Consider the following 20,152-nt stretch of genomic DNA (forward strand, 5'->3'; position numbering starts at 1 on the left):
AGCCCTTAGACACATAACAGTTACTAGCTGTGTGAACCTGGGCACATCACTTAAACCCATTGCCTAGCCACAAAAAGAAAGGAAAAAAAAAAGAAAAGGACTATATATAAGCATAAGTTAGGTCCAGAAGTGAGTGGGTTAGATTACATTTAGGAAACTTTCAATGATCAAAAGATATTTACACACACACACAGACACACACACACCGATTTTTTTTTTTTGCTTTTTGGCTAGGCAGTGGGGTTAGGTGACTTGCCCAGGGACACGCAGCAAATAAGTGTCAAGTGTCTGAGGCCAGATATCACATTGAATTTTTAACATCAATATTTTCAATGATGCTATATGATAATGACTTGCAGACAAGACATTGAATAAGAGATATCATCAGGAAAAGTATGTGTAGAATGAGCTGGTTCAGTTTTAAGAATGAAATGTAATAGATAGGCTGTCCATGTATTTGCCCTAGTACTTACAAGATATTTGGTGAGAAAAAATACTATAGTCTCTAGTATATTACATAAATCTTTGATGGATGGTTTATGGAAGAAAATAGTCAAATACATAGAATAAACAGGTCAGATTTGACTCAATCGAACACGCATATCAATGACTTCATGTACCTCAAGGTCTGAAGCATTTAATTTTAATAGAAAACTTTGTGGTACTTTGGAAGCTATTATGTTTCTGAATATGAAATATAAACTTTCATTAATTGTAAATTCTTAACTTTTAAAATAAGATGATAATTAGAATACTATGTCTAAGTAGGAAATATGGATAGATACATAGATAGACAGATAGTAGTATGAGGCAGGGGCTGGGAAAAAGGAATTCACAAGAAACTGTAATGATGACAGGGAATGTGAAAGGTAGAGAAGAGGAAAATACAGGGTATGACAGAAGAAGAGTGAAATATTAAAAAAAGTAAAGAAGAGACATATATAGCAACTGTTTAAGTCTTTCGTGCCCCACTTCTTCAGGCAAACATCCAAGAATGCTTGATTATATGCAGCATTACCATTGCTGAATTTTCTGTCCATTCAGCATTTCTTATGGTAGAGACTCGTGAACATCCTTTTCCCTTTATGAATTGTAGAAAAAAGACTTTGGAAATGGAAGATACCATAAATATTCAACATTTTACCAATGAAATTAGAAAGCAGGGATCCAAATTTTGTTTTTAAAAAGAATGAAACAAATATTTAAAAAGTGTCAGTCTTACCAGATGAAAGTGATCTTTTTGATGAATACTTATTCTAGTTCTGAATTTTAAAGTCTTGTAGTTCTATGTGAAATAATTTTCTTGCTACTTTTAGAACTTTATCTTTCCTTTAAAATGTGCAAAGATAAGGTCAATATTGAAGCTTATCTTTAAATTTCAGTAATGTCAATTTTAACTAGGTGAGACATTAGTCAGGACTGACAGCTACGTAAAGAAACATTTATTCAAATATATTTTAATGGTCTAAAATTTCACAAAGAGGATTAAAATTAACCCAAAACTAATGGTCATCTTTTCAAAATTCTACATGCCACTACAAATATTTTTCTTTTCTCCATAATTACACAAAATTGTTTTTATCTCAAATAATACATAAATTCCCTTACTTCCAATAGTCTTATTAAAAATAAAATATCAAACATTTAAGATCAGACATTCAGTGATTTTGAACCTTCTAAAGTATGATTGCCAAATGTTCTAAAATGACCATTTAATTCTTAAAATCCTATGTTTTTTTTTTCAAGAGAGCATGTAACCCCCTGATTCAAATGCATAATCCTATCTTCTTATTTCTGTTCTAGTCTTCCATCCATTGTATCATTTTGCTTTTGGTCTTTAATAGTCCTGCTTAATCAAAGCAAGCCAAACTTATACAGGGTTTGCTATAGGCCAGTTCCAACAGATTCATCAGGAATGACTTCCCTGTCCTCAGCAATGACATCCCTCTCCTATTCTCTCTAGTGCCCAATTTTCTTGCTGGCAGTAAGTTCAGCACTTGGAGAGCTGCATTAGCTCAGTCAGGCTACTGTGGCACTACTTAGTGCAGCAATACTGCAGTGAAGAGATTCGGGTCAGTGAGAGAGAGAGGACAGCAAGGAATATCTCATCAGTCAACAATGTACCCCAAGTGTTAATAATAAAGTGGTTTGCCACTTCAGTGCATCACTAGTTACTAGCCTAAAATTAATTTTCCTCTCTTCCAGCCCCTAACAAAATATTCTGCCTATAGTAGATATGTCATCAATTCTAGATAAATGAATGATGAACAATTATATGTGATAATAGGAGCATCAGCTGGGTCCTTTCAAATTAGGTGTGATAAATGCTCCATTCCTGAGTCAAGGTCCTAAAAGAGTTCTGATATTTGAGAATGGGGAGAAAGAATCATAAGTATCTCCCTAAAACATATCAAAGTAGAGAAATGGCTTTAGCCCTAGCTTTTTGGGGTGTGGGGAAGGTGCCATCTTGTTGGTGCTTGAGTAAATGACTCAGGGAGGTAGCTCTGTGATTCTAATTGCACCAAACAGCCAAAGAAATAAAACTGAACTAATTCAGCCCTGAAAAGTTTTACATTTTTCTGTGGCTATGGAAAGATTGCTAAATTTGGAATCCTGATGATTTGAATTCGGTTCTTACCTCTGCCTTACTGATCTCTGTAACCATAGGCTGGTGGTTTAACTTCTCTGAATCTCAGTTGTTTTATCTATAAAATGGAAATAATGATATCTTTAGTACCCACTTCATAGCCTTGTTGTAAGCTACAAATGGAATTTAATCATGTATTGGAAGCATTTTGCAAAGCTTGATGTACCATATAAATGTAAGTTTTTCATTTTATTTTTTTTGCCTGGCCTCAATTGCATTGCTGAAGGGAATTCGCAGTGAGTAAAATCCTTCTACCTTTGTACATCTGTAACTCTTCTGTAATTAATAGTCTTAAATCCTTGTCTAGAGCACTGAGAGGATAAGTGAGTTGCCTAGGTTCACAGAAGTTGTTTGCCAGAGGCTAGATTTGAACCCAGATGGCTCTGACTCAGAGAATGGCTGTCTATCTACTAGGCTGCACTTCCCCTCAGAATATAGTGTTATATTAGTATTAATACTTGAAGGCATTAAAGCAAATCCAGAGCAAATTATAATGCCTTTGCTTCCACCAACATAAAAAACAAAGATTTATCTTTCTTCTTCCATCCTTACTGATCAGGCTTCCCTTTCACAATTTTTTTCTCCCTTCAGTGCTGCCTATGACATTAATTTGAACTCACTTTCATCTATCTTAAAATATTAGTTATTAAGAGAAATATACAATATATTTATCATAGGTCCTCTTTCCCTGCATTGGTAAGTGTCTATAAAGCTTTCCTAGAAGACAGAAAGCCTTAGACCTTGTTACAAGTCCTAATTTTACAAGTTTAAGAAGGTTTGGGGTTATGAAGCTCAGTGAAACAAAGAATATAACAATACAATAAAGTAAGGCAGCTTTATTGAAGGGAGATACTCATATAACAACAAAGAAGATGAAAATATGATAGTGTGCTGGGGTTCCATGTGGAATGGGATACCCTGAATGAGTTGAGTCTTGTGGATTTTCATTGTGTTTTTATCTGAAGGTTTGGGGTTATGAAGCTCAGTGAAACAAAGAATATAACAATACAATAAAGTAAGGCAGCTTTATTGAAGGGAGATACTCATATAACAACAAAGAAGATGAAAATATGATAGTGTGCTGGGGTTCCATGTGGAATGGGATACCCTGAATGAGTTGAGTCTTGTGGATTTTCATTGTGTTTTTATCTGAGTTAAGCAGGATTAGGCGTCTGAAGAAGTGAGAACCCTGGAACTAAGGTCTGTTATTTAGTCATGCCAGTACTTGGTGGGGAAGGGTTGTAGGAGACTCTTGGGGAATTGGTGGCTAGTTAATATTCATACTCTCCAGGAAAGGTCTTTTGGCCATTATTACTGGTTAATATCCTTGACAGGATAACTCAGGGGTTTTGAACTTCCCCCAGGGATTCTTCATTTAGCATGATGGTGAGACTACTAGGGTCATTAGAAGGCCCACTCTCTATCCCTTTCCCTCCATCCCCTTGGGATAGACCTGGGGATATGTGTTGATCAAAGGACAAGGCAGTGAGAGAATCAGGACAGCACTGTCAATCTGTGCATGCAAGTGAAGGGAAACAATGCACAGTATTCTAGAATGAAACTAGCAAGCATCATTACATTTCTCATTTTTAAAGTCCCTTTCCCCCCTGCCTAATGCAAACAATTATTCTTTTGATGATGTTTATATATATATATATATATATATATATATATATATATATATATATATTTAATTTGGTGATGATGTTTTTTCAAATATTCCTCACCTCTCTTTGTTGAAATGGTTGTTAGTGAGTTTTTCCAAGGTCATGCTGCTGTGTCTCAAAACAATCTGTGAATTTAGCTGTGTCTACATAGGATGATTTGATGCAGTCAAAATTGTAATTAATCCTCATGACACCCTGTGCATTAGGTAGGTCACAACTATTATTATCCTCATTTAGCAGAGAAAGAAACCTGAAAGTCAAATTGCCCAAGATCATACACAATAGTAGAAAATTACCCAAGATTCCCCACACAACTATAACCTGTTCATTAATTAGGACATTCCACACATTACTGAAACACAGGACTTGTTAAATATAAAGTTTGTAAAATTAAGCTCAGCAATGTATTTGTAATATTTAAGTTCTGGATTACCTGGGGACATCTCTGGTACCTCAGAATCCTTCAAGAACTATTATTCTAAATGTCTAAAGGTATTGAATTTGTGACCATTGTAGATTTTGCTGCTAATTCCCTCATCACAACTTCATTATGTCATTTCCTCATACTGGGCATAACAATTTGCATTCAATTAAATTAGGCAATTTGATGACTGTAAAGCCCTACAAGTAAAGTATCTTATTAAATAATAAGAAAATCAAATGATAGACAAGTGGCACCAAATTATACTGTACTATAAATCTTTGCCTCACATTTAGTGTTAGATTTCAGATGTCAGCAAGTATTTAAAAATAATTCAAATCATGAATGAAAAGGAGAGTGAGCATTTACATTAAACAATTCAAGCAGAGAGAAAACTAATGTATTTTAAGAATATCTGTAATCATTGATTGATATATTTTAAAGGCAACTAATGTTTTTTTTTCTGAAACATGGCTTAACTACAGTTTTTATTACCTCTCAATTGGACCTTAGTTAGTAGGGATGAGAATGATATGAAGGTATGCTTATTTATGAGTACATTTTAATGGACTATTTTACTTTTTTTTTCCTATCTCTTTGGCACTGGATCTTCATTTATATTCATATGACTGACACAGCATTTGCCTTTAAGAGAGTATATTATATGTTTTTTAAAAGCAAGTGATTTTATTCTGTTTCACTAGAATGTACTTGGCATTAAGCAGTGCATGAGCTGCTTTATAAACAGTCCTGCATGGTTTGCTCAGAGTTGGAAATGCAGTGCAGGACATTGCTATTAAGATATGATCCTGGGCTCAGTTTATGCAACAAAGACATGCCTAACTGACTACATTCACATTGTCTTCCTTTATTTCATTGGGTAGTCTTGTCTATAGGAAAACCTTGTGTTTTTTTTTTCTTCCTTCTTTTTTTTCATTAAGTGTTTGGGCATGAAACTAGACAAGCATCTTTACATTTCTACCTTTCTCCAGTTTATTTCCCTGGGTAAAGTAAAGAATTTTCCTTATAATTTTTCATATATGTTTTTCTTTTAATTTGGTGATGATTTTCTTTTGCAAATACCCCTCACCCCCTTCAAGCCTGAAATCCGTTTTGTCCTGATTTCCCCCAATCTCAAGAAATCAAGTCAGACCTCTCTCACACTGACCAGTTTATAATCTACTCAATGTATCTCTTTCTGCTTTTCTACCTTCTAAGAACTCCAGGAGCAAAGACACTGTCTCATTTTTATTGGCCCCTTTCTTGCCCCCAACCCAAAGATTTGAATAAAGCAAGTGACTATTTGTTGAACTAAATTAACATATGATGTAATTATACTAAATGATTTAAAAATATCTACAGTCTACATGATCAAACATTCCATTATATGTATCTGGCATTTAATAGGGCAAAGTTCTTTGCAACTGCTTAGTAGTTGAACCTGTGAAAAGTGGGTCAATTAGCTCTGTGCTAATGAAGCAAAGGTCGAAGTTCTGAATCTTATTTAGGCCAGTTAGCTCTCACCACAAAAAACTGCTCTGCAGCCTTAGCCACAGTCACAGCTGACACCTCTAACCCCAGCCAGCTGCTTCCTAAATGTTTGCCATTGATTACAATGGTGACCAGGCAAGAGAGCAGAGCTTACATTAGTAAAAATCCAATACCACTATTGTAATATTAACCCCACTGTAGCACCATTTATCTCTGTTACACTAAGGTAGTTCCTTTAAGCCTGAGGGAAAATAAGTCATGCTATTTTACAAATGCACAGTAGAGACACCTGTGGGAACTAAGTTTATGCTCCAAAATTTATCACCAAAATACTTTTTCCCCACTTATGATTTCAACACAGATCTTCTTGACTGTAGATCCAGTGCTCTATCCATTGAAGCACCTAGCTGTCTCCATCATTGTGCATGTGCCTGTGCCTGTGTGTGTGTGTGTGTGTGTGTGTGTGTGTGTGTGTGTGCATGCGCACGCATGTGCTCGAATGTTCAGTCATGTCCAAGGCTTCGTGACCCTATTTGGGGTTTTCTTTGCAAAGATATTGGAGTAGTCTGCTATATCCTTCTCCATTGTATTAAGACAAACAAAAGAGAAGTGACTTGCTCAGGGTCACACAGCTAGTAAATGTCTGAGGCCAGATTTGAACTCAGATCTTCCTGAATCCAGGCCCAGTGCTCTACCCACTGTACATTTAGCTGACTCAAGGGAACCTGAGAGATTCCTTGAGGGCTACACAGGACCTCAAGTTTGAATCAGGCGTTTTTATGAATTAGTTCATTAACTTATTTGTTTGTTACACAAACCAAGGACATGAACTTTAGCATAACAGATTATTATGAAAAAAAGGAAAGACAATATATGTTGAAACAAAAAAATAGAGCTGAAAAGGACTTCCAAGTGTATACATGCTAAAAACAGAATACATATTCAATAACATACATTTTATTAGTAAAAACAAAACAGATTTTGTATTAGTGGATGAATCAGCAGAATGTCTGTTCAGGACTACACAAAGGCCAGTCATAGCAAGGAAAAAGTTATAGGATTTAGAATTGGAGGGGGCCTTTGATATCAACTAATCTATCTCTTCATTATGCAGATGAAGATATTAAGGCCTGGGAAGGTTATATGATATACCAAAGATCAGGATCTAGGGCACCATCAATTGTCACCTACTTAAACACTGGGGCCTTTCAGGTTAAAAACAATATAAAAAAAACCCCACAAAAATGACCAAGTACTAATTGTTTTGCATTCTCTGAATTTCAACAATTTCATCTTTGTTATATTCACTACATTTTGGACTTATGAGAGGCAACTAAGCCACAACTCATCTCAAACTCTTAAATACCCTTAGTCTTTTGGGCAATATTTGGATGGTTTTCAGGATGTTTTTCTCCTCCAGTCACAAGCTTTGCCTCTTCTTTCTTCCTATGAGAATCAGCTTTGTTCTATCTGTAAATTTTACTAATTATTTTTATGCTAAACTCTGTTGTTGTTGCCAATGACATATTCATATATGAATGGTTTCACAAAAAAAAATGCTTAATGTGGTGCTTGCTTTTTTTTCAATATTTCAATATTTATTTTTAGTGTTCAACATTCACTTCCACAAGGTTTCGAGTTCTAAATTTTTTCCACATCTCACCCCATCCTAACCCCAAGACAACATGCATTCTGAATACCTTTCCCCTAATCTGCCCTCCCTTCTATCACCACCCCCTTTCGTTATCTCCTAACCCTTCTATTTTCCTGTATGGCTGGATAGATTTCTATACCATATTCCCTATATATCTTATGTCACAGTTGCATGTGAAAACAATTTTTAACATTTGTTTTTAAAACTTTGGTTCCAAATTCTATCCCTTTCTGCCTCCCCACCTACCTTCATGGAGAAGGCAATCACAAGTTATATAGGTGTAGTCATGCAAAACACTTCCACAGTAGTCATGTTGTGAAAAACTAACTATATTTTCTTTCATCTATCCTACTCCCTGTTTATTTTATTCTCTTTTGACCCTGTCCCTCCTCAAAAGTGATTGCTTCTGATTACCCCCTCTTCCAATCTGCCCTCCCTTCTATCATATCCCTGTTTATCCCCTTCCCCTCTATTTTCCTGTATGGTAAGATAGATTTACATACCCAATTGAGTGTGTACGGTGTTCCCTCCTTAAGCCAAATTTGATGAGAATAAGCTTCCCTTATTCCATCTCAGCTCCCCCCCATCCCCTCTACTGTAAAAGCTTTTATGAGATAATTTACCCCATTCTACCTCTCCCTTTCTCTTTTCAGTATAATCCTTTCTTACCCCTTAATTTTATTTTTTGATATCACCCCTTCATCTTCAACTCACAGTGAACCATCTATCTATCTATCTATCTATCTGTCTATCTATCTATCTATCTCTCTATCTCTCTATCTATTTTTTCCCTCCAGCTACCCTAATACTGACAAAGGTCTCATGAGTTACAAATATCATCTTACCTTATAGGAATGTAAACAGTTCAAATTTAATAAGTCCTTATGATTTCTCTTTCCTGTTTACCTCTTCATGCTTCTCTTGAATGTTATATTTGAAAGTCACATTTTCTATTCAGCTCTGGTTTTTTCATCAAGAATGCTTGAAATTCCTCTATTTCATTGAATGTCCATTTTTTTCCCCTGAAGCACTATACTCAGTTTTGCTCGGTAGGTGATTCTTGGCTGTAATCTTATCTCCTCTGACCTCTGGAATATTACATTTCAAGACCTTTAGTACCTTAATGTAGAAGCTCCTAAATCTTGTGTTATCCTGATTGTGTTTCCACAATACTTGAATTGTATCTTTCTGGCTGCTTGCAATATTTTCTCCTTAACCTGGGAACTCTGGAATTTGGCGACAGTATTCCTAGGAATTTTCCTTTGGGTATCTATTTCAGGTGGTTTTTGGTGGATTCTTTCAATTTCTATTTTACCCTTTGGTTCTAGACTATCAGGGCATTTTTATGATAATTTCTTGAAAGATGTTGTTTAGGCTTTGTTTTTTTGATCATGATTTTCAGATAGTCCAATAATTTTTAAATTATCTCTCCTGAATCTATTTTCCAGGTCAGTTGTTTTGCCAATTAGATATTTCACATCGTCTTCTTTTTTTATTCTTTTGGTTTTGTTTTACAATGTCTTGATTTCTTATAAAGTCTCTAGCTTCCATTTGTTCAATTCTAACTTTTAAGGAAGTATTTTCTTCAGTGATTTTTGAACTTCCTTTTCCACCTGGCCAATTCTGCTTTTGAAGGCAATCTTCTCCTCATTGGCTTTTTGGACCTCTTTTGCCGTTGGGTTAGTCTATTTTTTAAAGTGTTATTTTCTTCAGTATTTTATAGGTCTCTTTTAGCAGTCTCTTGACTTGTTTCTTATAATTTTCTTGCATCACATTTCTCTTCCCAATTGCTCCTCTACTTCTCCTACTTGCTTCTCAAAATCCTTTTTGAGCTGTTCCATTGCCTAGGACTGCATCATATTTTTCTTGCAGGCTTTGGATATAGGAGCTTTGACTTTGTTGTCTTCTTCTGGTTGTACAGTTTGATCTTCTTTGTCACCAAAGAAAGAATCTATGGTTTGACTTTTTTTGAGCTGCTTGCTCATGATCCCAGCCAAGTCTGCATACTGGAAGCAGAATGTAGTGTCCCAAACTTCAGGAGTTTTGTGCAGCTGTTTTCAGAGGTACATCTAGAGACCTGTAAATTTTCAGTTCTTACAAGGTAGGTGAGGTATTTTCTCCATTCCTGGCCTGTGCTCTCATCTATGATTGACCACAAGCACTCTTTTCTACCTTGGAACTGTGAGGGAACTTCCCTATTCACTGCCACCACAAGCTTCGCCATGTCAGTGCTCTTCCTCACCCCAGGACCTCCACCAAGAACTGAAACCCAGATCCGAATAAAGTCAAAGCAAGAGAATCCTGCATTGTTGCCACCAAAGAGATCCTTGCAATCCCCTCTCTGATCAACTGTTTGATGCCCACTCTGTCTGTGGCAGAGAGTTCCAGAAGCAGCTGCGCTGAGACTGAGGCTAGAACAAGCTCCTGTCTCACTGAGGTCAACAGACCTTTCCTACTGATCTTCTAAGTTGTCTTTGTATTTGTAGGTTGAGAAGTCTTGAAACCACCATGCTGCCTGTGATTCAGTCCCCTGAAGCCTGATCTAGGTTCACTGAGGCATGGTCTTTGTGGGTATCCCCCATGCTGAAATGAACTCTTCTCTCAGCCTAGCAGAAAATATTTTTCCTGCCAACCTTCAAGATTGTCTTCAGCTGGAAATTTGTTTTATTCTGTGTTTCTGTGGGTTCTGTTGCTCTAGAATTTGTTTACAGCCATTTTTTTTACACTATTTGAAGGGGTTTGGGGGAGAGCTCAAGCAAGTGACTGCTTTCATTCTGCCATCTTGGCTCTGCCCCCTTTTGTGTTCTTGAAAACTATGCTAGTATGGATCAAGTTCTAGAAATTTTCTTCATGCCATTGGCATATTTCTCTTCAATTTCTCATAATAAAATCCCTGGCAAGTTTGTTTTTATAGTTTTTTGGCTTCATTTACCCACTTACATTCAATTCTCAACCTTATGCAGTCTTACTTCTGACCCTGGCACTCAATTGAAATTTCTTCCTCCAGTCCCTTAACTGTTAATTTCAGTACATTTTCTTAGTCCTCATTCTATTTGACTTATGGCTTTTGACAGTGCAACCCCTTTCATTTGTCCATCTCCCAAACATGGACTCTCTCATCTCTTGGTTTCTTGTCATTGTTATTTTCCTACCTGTCTAATTTTCCCTCTCAACTTGACAGCAACCCTGTGTGGTAGATAGCACAAGCAGTAATAATGACAATTCCCATTTCTATAAGGAATTTGTTCTAAAGTATTTTCTCTACAATTATGTGGGATAGATACGCAGTGTAGGTAGTATTAGTTTTACCATTTTCTAGTTGAGGAAGCTGAGGCTCAGACTAGCAAAGTAGTTTGCCAAAATTTGAATGCTGATCTTCTGATTCCAAGTCCTGTGCTGTTTTCATCTTCTGCCATAAGGAAATATTATTTGTCTTAAGTGCAAAATGTCTAAATCTTAAAGGTGGGGAAAAGCATGTATTATCACTGCAGATATGCAATTTTCATTAATTGCAGAGGCTCTTCTGAATATTCTAATAAAAATCTCTTGGGATTTTTTTTCCCTACTTGTATATAAGATTTTAAGCACTGACTAGAATTTCTATCAAAATTACTGTAATTCCACCTAGCAAAAAACATGTCCCTGCAAGTAAATTGGAAAAACTAATCTCAAGAAAAAATAAATTATATGATGCTTGGCACATAGTAGGCACTTAATGGTTGTTCATTGATTTCACTAATGATTATTAGCATCTGTATTCTTAATTAGGATCACTCAAAACAATTTTTTAAAAATAACTAATATAGGAATATGTTGCTTTGTTGCCAGATATTTCCTAGGAATAAAATTTATTAGTCTACTTTTAAGATGAAAAGTGAGGACCAAAATGAATTAGAAAAGGCCTATCCTATGTGTCCAAAGGGTAAGACCTCCATTATATCTTTCACAAGGTAACTAGGGGCATAACTGAAGTAGACTGATAATACTATTTCACTTTGTAATCAAGCTTTTTGCTCACTGAAATGTCAAATGAAAAACAATAACTTTAATTTGAATATTTGTTTTTCTAGTAGGAAGAAACTTTGAAATAAAAACTATTTCATAATAAAAAAAATGACAATAACTTCTGCCTATAAATCATGACTGTTTTCAGGAAGATAGAACATACTGGAAACGGTATCACCATGAAACATCACAATGAAATGCATCAATTATACTGTAATGGACAGGAAATTATTGTATATGGATGTGAGAATCAAATTAATATTCTGTGCATCAACAGACCAATGAATTGATAGAAGCTCAGAGATCAAATGAATATTAAATTGGAAGAAGGAATAAAAATGTCATAAACGTTTGGCATATAATTCTGCTAATTCCAATTCTAACCTACTTTAAAAAAAACTGATGAAGTTAAAAAAAAGAGTTAAAAGTAGCAGATAAAATTACAGATTTTTTTCAATTTCCAAAAAAGCTTAACTGTACACACTAAATATTTCTTTGACTTTATACATACTGCCCCTGTATCTGGAAGACATGCTTTCCTCACTTTCACCTTATGGAATTCCTAGATTTCTTAAAATTTCAGCTCAAATACTACCTCTTACAGGAGGCCTTTCCTGACCCCCAGAGGTGCTATAATCCTAAAATTATATCCCATTTGTTATTTATGTCTATAGTTATATGCACATACATAGAAGGTTTATACATATTTTCCCCCTTCTCCAATCCAATGTAAGCCTTTGAATTCAGGGAATGTTTTTTTTTTTTTTGGTTTGTTGTTTGTTTTGTTTTTTTTCCAGCTTGGTTGCTGAATGCATAAAATGCTGAAGTTGGAGTCAAGAAGACCTGAGTAGGAATCTTGCCTCTGACACTGACTAGATGTGTGATCCTGGGCAAGTCACTTAGCTTCCCTTTGTCTCCATTTCCTCATCTGTAAAATGGGGTAATAATAGCACCTGTCTCTCAGGGTTGTTCTAAGGGAAACATGAGTTGATATCTATAAAGCGTTTTATAAACCTTAATACACTATTCAAATACTATTAATACAAGTATAAATGCTATAAATTTTGTTGTTATTTTTAGCTTTGAGTTTCTAGTATATGCCACATTGTTTCTCAATAAGTGCGAGTAAATTGATTGGTTTTGGTATAACACATATTTCTAAATTCTATTCCTTAGAAAGAACTCCTCTTTTAGAATTTCACTGCTACCACCCTAGTTATCTCACAACTAAATTATTGAAACAGTTTCTTCCCCAGTCTTTCTAAGAGTTCTTAATCAAGTGTCATATTTTTTGTTGTTTTAAATTCTTATAACTATATTTCAGTACAATGGCTTCTTTCATAATCTTATGAATTTTATAAATTTTCCTCAACTCTCTTGCTTGGAAACATTCAGTATATTTCATATCTGAAATAAGTGTAAAAGTGAACACACATAACATTTCATATATTATCTTATTGATTCTCACATAATTCTATGCAAAAAAAGTAGTACCAATAATATTTCTATCTTACAGATAATGCAAGAGGATCAGAGATATGAAATAACTTGGCCATAACCAAGCTGATACCAATTAGTAAAGGAATGATTTAGACCCAAGTCTCTCCTAATTGAAAGACCAGGAATCTTTCCACAATAGCAAACTGCTTCTAAAATATTGGCATAGCATTAATAATGTGGCTATGACCTACAATTCTCAGCTATATCTCTCTCAATTCCCTTTTAGTCAAACTGACTCTCTCTCTCCAGTCTTTGAGTACATCTTATTCTTTATATAATCTCTACCTCTGATCATTTTATTCCCTTTATTTGGAACTTCTCATCCCATTTTTGTCTCTTAAAATTCTGCCCATCATTTATATTGCAGCTCAATTACCCCTGATTTAATGAAGCCCTCCCAGACATATCCATCTATGAATGATTCTGCCAGTTTCTGCAATTTGTACCAACACAATCAGATTTGTATTTCCATTACTGTAGTCATTCATATACATGTCTTATTCACCTTATCAGCCTATCTGCTTTTTGAAGGTAAAAACCTTTACTCAATGATATTTTTTTCATCTAAAATATGAAAAATATTAGGGAGCTAAAAAACAAAATTCATGATATCTGTACTTACAGAACTTATAATGTAGTTGGGAAAATATTACAAAAGATTAGATAATAAAATCATATAGAAGTGCCTAAGGAAGATTTTTAAAAGTGCTTTATGAGATTGGGAGAGGAGAAGACCATAACTAAATAGCAGAATCTGGGTAAGTTGTCATTTGACTCAGCTTTAAAGAGTAAGCAGGATTTCAACAGGTGAGGAGGGGAAGGCAATGCATTCCTGGCTTCAGGAAAATATTAAGAGACAAGGCACACTGCATAGTGTGGGAGATATATATGAAAGTGGCCCACCTTGGCTTGGGCTTAGAAAATGTGGAGAGAAGTAGTATGAAATAAGGCTGAAGAATTAGGATGCTGAAAACAAATATCTTCTATGTCTTTGTTTTCTCCAATGTTACTGCTCTACACCAAACAATTCTTGGCACATATTACTAATGGTGTTTAATAAAGACCTGTTAAATGAATTGAATAAATGAAGGAATTGAAGAATAAACAACAAGGCTCCTGATTATGTGCTGAATATCATCCTCAGCTGAATTTTATAATGAAACATTGGCATTAGAGTAGGACTATAACCAAGTAAGAGATATAAATACTGTCACAATGACGCAGAACATGTCACCCCTCTCACATGGTAGAGGAGACACCTTCTACTGTAACCTGTTTTGTTCACTCATTTCAACCTACTCTCACTCTAGCAATCTAATTCCTTATCACATGAATACATTCAAAATCTCCAAGGTCCTAGAGGTTAACCCAGTTATCAGGAAATAGATTTCCTTTACTTGTCACTCTAGACCTTGTATCTATCCAGTGTGTTTTCTATATGCACAGTCACAGAAAGACATTTTAGATATTAAATATAAAATTTATATAATAATAAGACAAAAGATAATATTGATGAGATATACATTAACAGACATGTATATAATGAAGTAGATGAATAATAAAACATGATAGTACACGTATAAAACTGGACAGATCACACTCTCCTACTAAGCTTGTATTGTATGTTCCAGAATGGGCACACAATTATAGGAAACTTGTTGGGAAGTACATGAGGGAGAAAACTCACATGCTCAGAGTAACTCTCACTTCTAGACTAGAGGCTTTGAAAGTATTGGTTATTTGATGTTATTGTTATGTCCACTCACAAACATTTGCAGCACAGTGTTTGATTACTGATCTTTTTACGGAAATCCTCTTCCCTTCTCTACTCAGACATAGCACTTTCTAGCTTTAATTAACCATTATACTTAACAGGGCATTTCGGAAGAAGGAATTCTTAATGGGAATAGCAATTATCTTTAAGGAAGACAACTGAAAAGCTCATCAAAATGGTTATTTCATTCATGTGTTATCCAAACATATTGCAGCTAAGAATGAAAAAACTGCATTCTAAAGGCAGCTCACTACAGTATACCAAAGCAAATACAAATTTTGCTTTATTTTTTTCCTTCTCGAAATTGAGAGGTAAGGGAAAACAGCAGTAAGTTCTTAGAAGCTTCACTCCTCTCTAACTATAGGTGTCCTGTAAGGCAATCCTTTTCACTGGAGAATTCAGTCAATGAAATCAGTTCTCCAACCAATCAGAAATCACTTACTGAGGCCTTCTATGAGCTGACTACTTCTCTATGCCATACCTAGCATAATATAGTTTTTTTTTTCATTCTATGTCTTTAATTTCTCCCTTTAGGTTCTTTTGTAACTAGGTTCTTCTGCTGAATAGCATAAATGGTTCTTAATGGTCTCTATGGCTCAAATGAGATGATGGCCTTCTAACTTTCAGTGATTCCTCTTTTACTTAAAAAAGTCACACAATTCCACTAAATTTATCATATTAAATGGATAATTCTTTTAAAATCATATTTCAGTAAACAAATGTTTATATTTCTTCATATTTTGTCTTACTCTCACATCATAAAACATACCTTCAATTATTTTCATATTTCTCTTCTTAGTCCTAGTCTTCTTTCCCCTTGTTCCTATCTTAAGTTAGAATTTTCTGACTCTAACTCCTATTTTCTTTAAAAGTCACAACTCCTCAAATTCCCCTTATCAAATCAGTAATTCTTTTCGAATCATTGCCTTTTTCTGAAATGTTTACATGATTTCTGTTTTTGTTTTCCTTTTTTGTCACAAAACCATACTCACACATAATTGTTGAACCCTTTCATTCTCCATAATTCTGAAGTCTTCAATATTACCCTTTATTTCTTTGGTACCCTTGAAAATATCTCTTTAAACTCACATTTTTCTACATTTAATAAGACTTTTTTCCTTCTTTATAAATTTAAATTTCTCACAAAAACAGAACATTATCCTGTATCAATCATTAGATTAAAAAAAATCTGAGTGAAGGAAGGAGAGGGGGTAGGAGAAAAATTGGAAATGAAAATAAAATTTAATTTAAAAAAGATCACTAGGTTTGGCAATTAAGAGGTCATTGTAAGATTACTGCCAAATAATTGCTCACCTGTACTGGCAGGCCAGGGACATTTCTTATTTAACTGAAGTTGGCTGTCCGTCTAGACTACCCTCCTCCCCTGTTCTTAAAACCATTCCCAATGAAAATAGGTTTCCAGAACTAACAGCCACCCTCCCCCATCAAATTCTTCTGCATTGGTTCTTCTTCTTTGCACCTCATTTGTATACATAATTTCTCTTTTATCTGTTCTTGAATGATTTTACTTTGTAAAGTCATATCATACTTAGGTCTACCCCAATCTTTCTTATAAGCTACCAAATTACCAATAACAATCTAAGACATACATTTTCCATTTTCCTTTTTTCATATGTAAGAGGTAAACATTCTATCCTTATTTAGTCCCTTGTAATTGGTCATTGGTGTGTATCTTATATTTCTCTTACCTCTTGTATGTCAAATCTTCCATTGAGTTGAAGGCTTTTGTTGTTGTTGCTGTTGTTTTTGCTTTTTAAACAAAGTCTTGAATGTCTGACAGTTGATAAAATGTCCTTTATTTGTCCCATTCAGAATTATGCTTAGCTTTTCTGGGTATGATGTCTTTTGCCAGAAGCCCAGTTCCTTTGCTTTTCAATATATGGTGTTCCAAGACCTGCAATCTTTCAGTGTTGCTACTGCTAGTTCTTGTGTGAGTCATATGCAATGTCATACCATCATATGTAATTTATTTTTCTTGTAGCTTTTAATATTTTATCATTGAGATGGGGATTTTGGAATTTGAGTATAATGTTCCTATAATTTTTCTTTATAGGATCTCTTTCAAGTTGTGATTGATGGATTTTTTTTTCTATTTTCCCCCTTGTTTTAATGATTCAGGACACTTTTCTTTAATTATTTCTTATATTATTTTATCAAGATTCTTTTTTTATCATCACTTTCAGGTAGTCTGATTATTCTTATGTTTTCTTGATCTGTTCTCTAGGTCTGTTGTTTTTCTTATGAGATATTTCACATTCTTTTCTATTTTTTCATTATATATATACACACACACATACATATGTTTTTCATTATACACACACACACATATTTCTTCATCTCTTATAACTTCACTGGCTTCCTTTTGCCCAATTCTGATTTTCAAGGAGTCATGTTCTTCCTAAAGATTCTATATCTAGGTGGCACAGTGGATAGAGCACTGGACCTGAAGTCATAGAGGACCTGAGTTCAAATCCGGCCTCACACCAAACACTTGTAGCTGTGTGACCCTGGGCAAGTCACTTAACCCCAATTGTCAAAAAAAATAATAAATAAACAGAAAAAGATTCTGGATATTCCTTTCCAATTGGTTGACTTTTTTTTTTCAAAATCTTGTTTTTCTTGGATTATTCTTGTTTTTCTTTTTAGTTTTGCCTCAATGTTTATCATCTGATTTTTAAAGTCTTTTTTAAGTTTTTCAATGAATTCCTTTTGGGCAGGTGACCATTTCACATTACTCATTGGGGTAGAAGAGGGTTGTTTCCTTTAGTATCCTCCTCTGAAGACAAACTCCAGTCTTTTTTATTCCCATAGTAGCTCTCTATGGTTGGATTCTTTCTTCTTTGCTGTACTTTTTTAAATTTTTCAATAACTTAGTTTTTATAAATACCTTTAGTCCTAGGGCATGGGGGATGGTGCCTCCGGCCTCTGATCCTCTTCAGTTCTCCCCTCTGACCTTCAGCTCAAACCAAGACCTCCAGCCTCCTCTAAGTGTCCACAGCTGGCGGTATCCTGCCCCACTGCTTCTGTACTCATAGGGCATGCGCTGGTTCCTTCTCACTGTTGCTGCTCTTTTCAACACAGCTGGGTCTAGTGTTCCTTCTCAGCAGAGGCTCCCTAGATCTTCCCTCCAGGTTAGCTGCCCAGCTCCCCTCACTATCCATGGGGGTAAAAGTTTCTATGGCTGTGGCCAAGGGAGCATCCCAACCCAGCTAACCCCAAGGCTTGCTGCTTGTTGTTAAATCAGACCCTAACCTGGAGGTATTTACTCTTCACAGGGTACAAATCTCATCCTGGAATTTTTCTCCAGGTCTTCTCAGATTGTCACAGGGGTACCCTTGTTCTGCCCTATCTCTTTTGTGGAGGAAAAGCTTGAGAGCTTGAAATTTTCTGACCTATCCATCCAACTAGGAATCCTCTCTGTGTAAAAAACAACACCTTTTTAACTTAATGTAATCAAAATTCTCCATTTTACATTTCAGAATATCCTCTATTTCTTTTTTGGTCATATTCTTTACTTCTTCATAGATCTGGTGGGTAAATTATTCCTTGCTCTCCTAATTTGCTTTTGGTATCACTCTTTATGTCTAAATCATGTACCCATTTTGACCTAATCTTGGTATATGTTGCGATATGTTGATCTATGCCTAATCTCTAACATACTATTTTCCAGTTTTCACAGGAATTTTTGTCAAATAGTGAGTTCTTAACCCAGAAGTTGGAATCTTTGATAACCAAATTTATGTGAACACAATTAACACACTTATTTGCTCAAAAATAGATTATACCTATTAGATAAAACTGTAGATAAAACTAATCAAAACTTAAGGTAACAAGCTAGCACACTCAGGTATAAGTAGATTTCATAAATCCAGGCCAAGACACATGAATGCTAACTATTTTCTAGAGTTAATGTAATTTAGAAAATGCTAATAATGGAATAATGGAAAATTGACGAGAGATGAGATGCATGTATCACATGAATAGTTACATCTTATAGGCATAAATTACAGCAATAATATCAGTTCTGTTTTGTTTTTTACCATTTACCCTTTGCTGGTCTTAATTTCATGAATAGTATTTGTGCCAAGTAACTCTTGATATGATTATGAAAAATAAAGGAAATATACTCTTTAAATCATAAATGTGACCTAAAAAAATTACAGTCTCTAAAATACAAAGGTTAAATGAGTGTTTTAATCTATTGAGTATTAATCAGACTGAGCTCAATCTTTTCACCATCCATGTAGTGAATCTTTGCAAAGTTGTATGTCTTATACATATGTGTAACGCACATAAGAACAAATACACACAAAATAGGAATCAAAACTTAGATGAAGAAAAATAGAAGAGGTTAGAATAAAAATCAGAAAAGTCTAAAGAGAGGAATGAGAGAAAGGAAGAAAAATACACAGCAGACAGCAAAGAGAGAGAGAGAGAGAGAGAGAGAGAGAGAGAGAGAGAGAGAGAGAGAGAGAGAGAGACAGAGAGAGAGAGACAGAGAGAGACAGAGAATGAATAGGTAGAAGATGGACTCTAAGTGATTAAATGTACATAAAAAAAGACATCAAAAGATAGAAAATAAATACAAACTGAGTTGTCAAGTCACATGATATTCCGTATTCAGACTTCTTCAAATAAGTGACCATCAAGCAATTCAAGAAAATTTGCTTTATTAAAGAAATTACATTAAAAACATGATTTTTTTTTTTGCAAAAATGGAAGCCTTAAGAAAAAAAACCAAACAAACCCTCCTTTTGGTACAATGTTAAAGATCCTATTGTAAAAAAAAAAAGATCCTATTTATTCTGGTGTATCTCCTTACTCTTATTATCTAGAACTACACTAGCATCTCAGAATCAATTAGGTAAGTGCAAAGTCACTGTTTTTAATAAAAAGTTGAGAATGCTATTATGCTACTAATTATTTTAGTTATATATGAACTGAAGTTTTGGTTCAGGCATCTTATTCCTGA

Source organism: Phascolarctos cinereus, unplaced genomic scaffold, assembly GCF_003287225.1.
Source record: "Phascolarctos cinereus isolate Bilbo 61053 unplaced genomic scaffold, phaCin_HiC Scaffold_4;HRSCAF=312, whole genome shotgun sequence".
NCBI classification, from domain to species: domain Eukaryota; kingdom Metazoa; phylum Chordata; class Mammalia; order Diprotodontia; family Phascolarctidae; genus Phascolarctos; species Phascolarctos cinereus.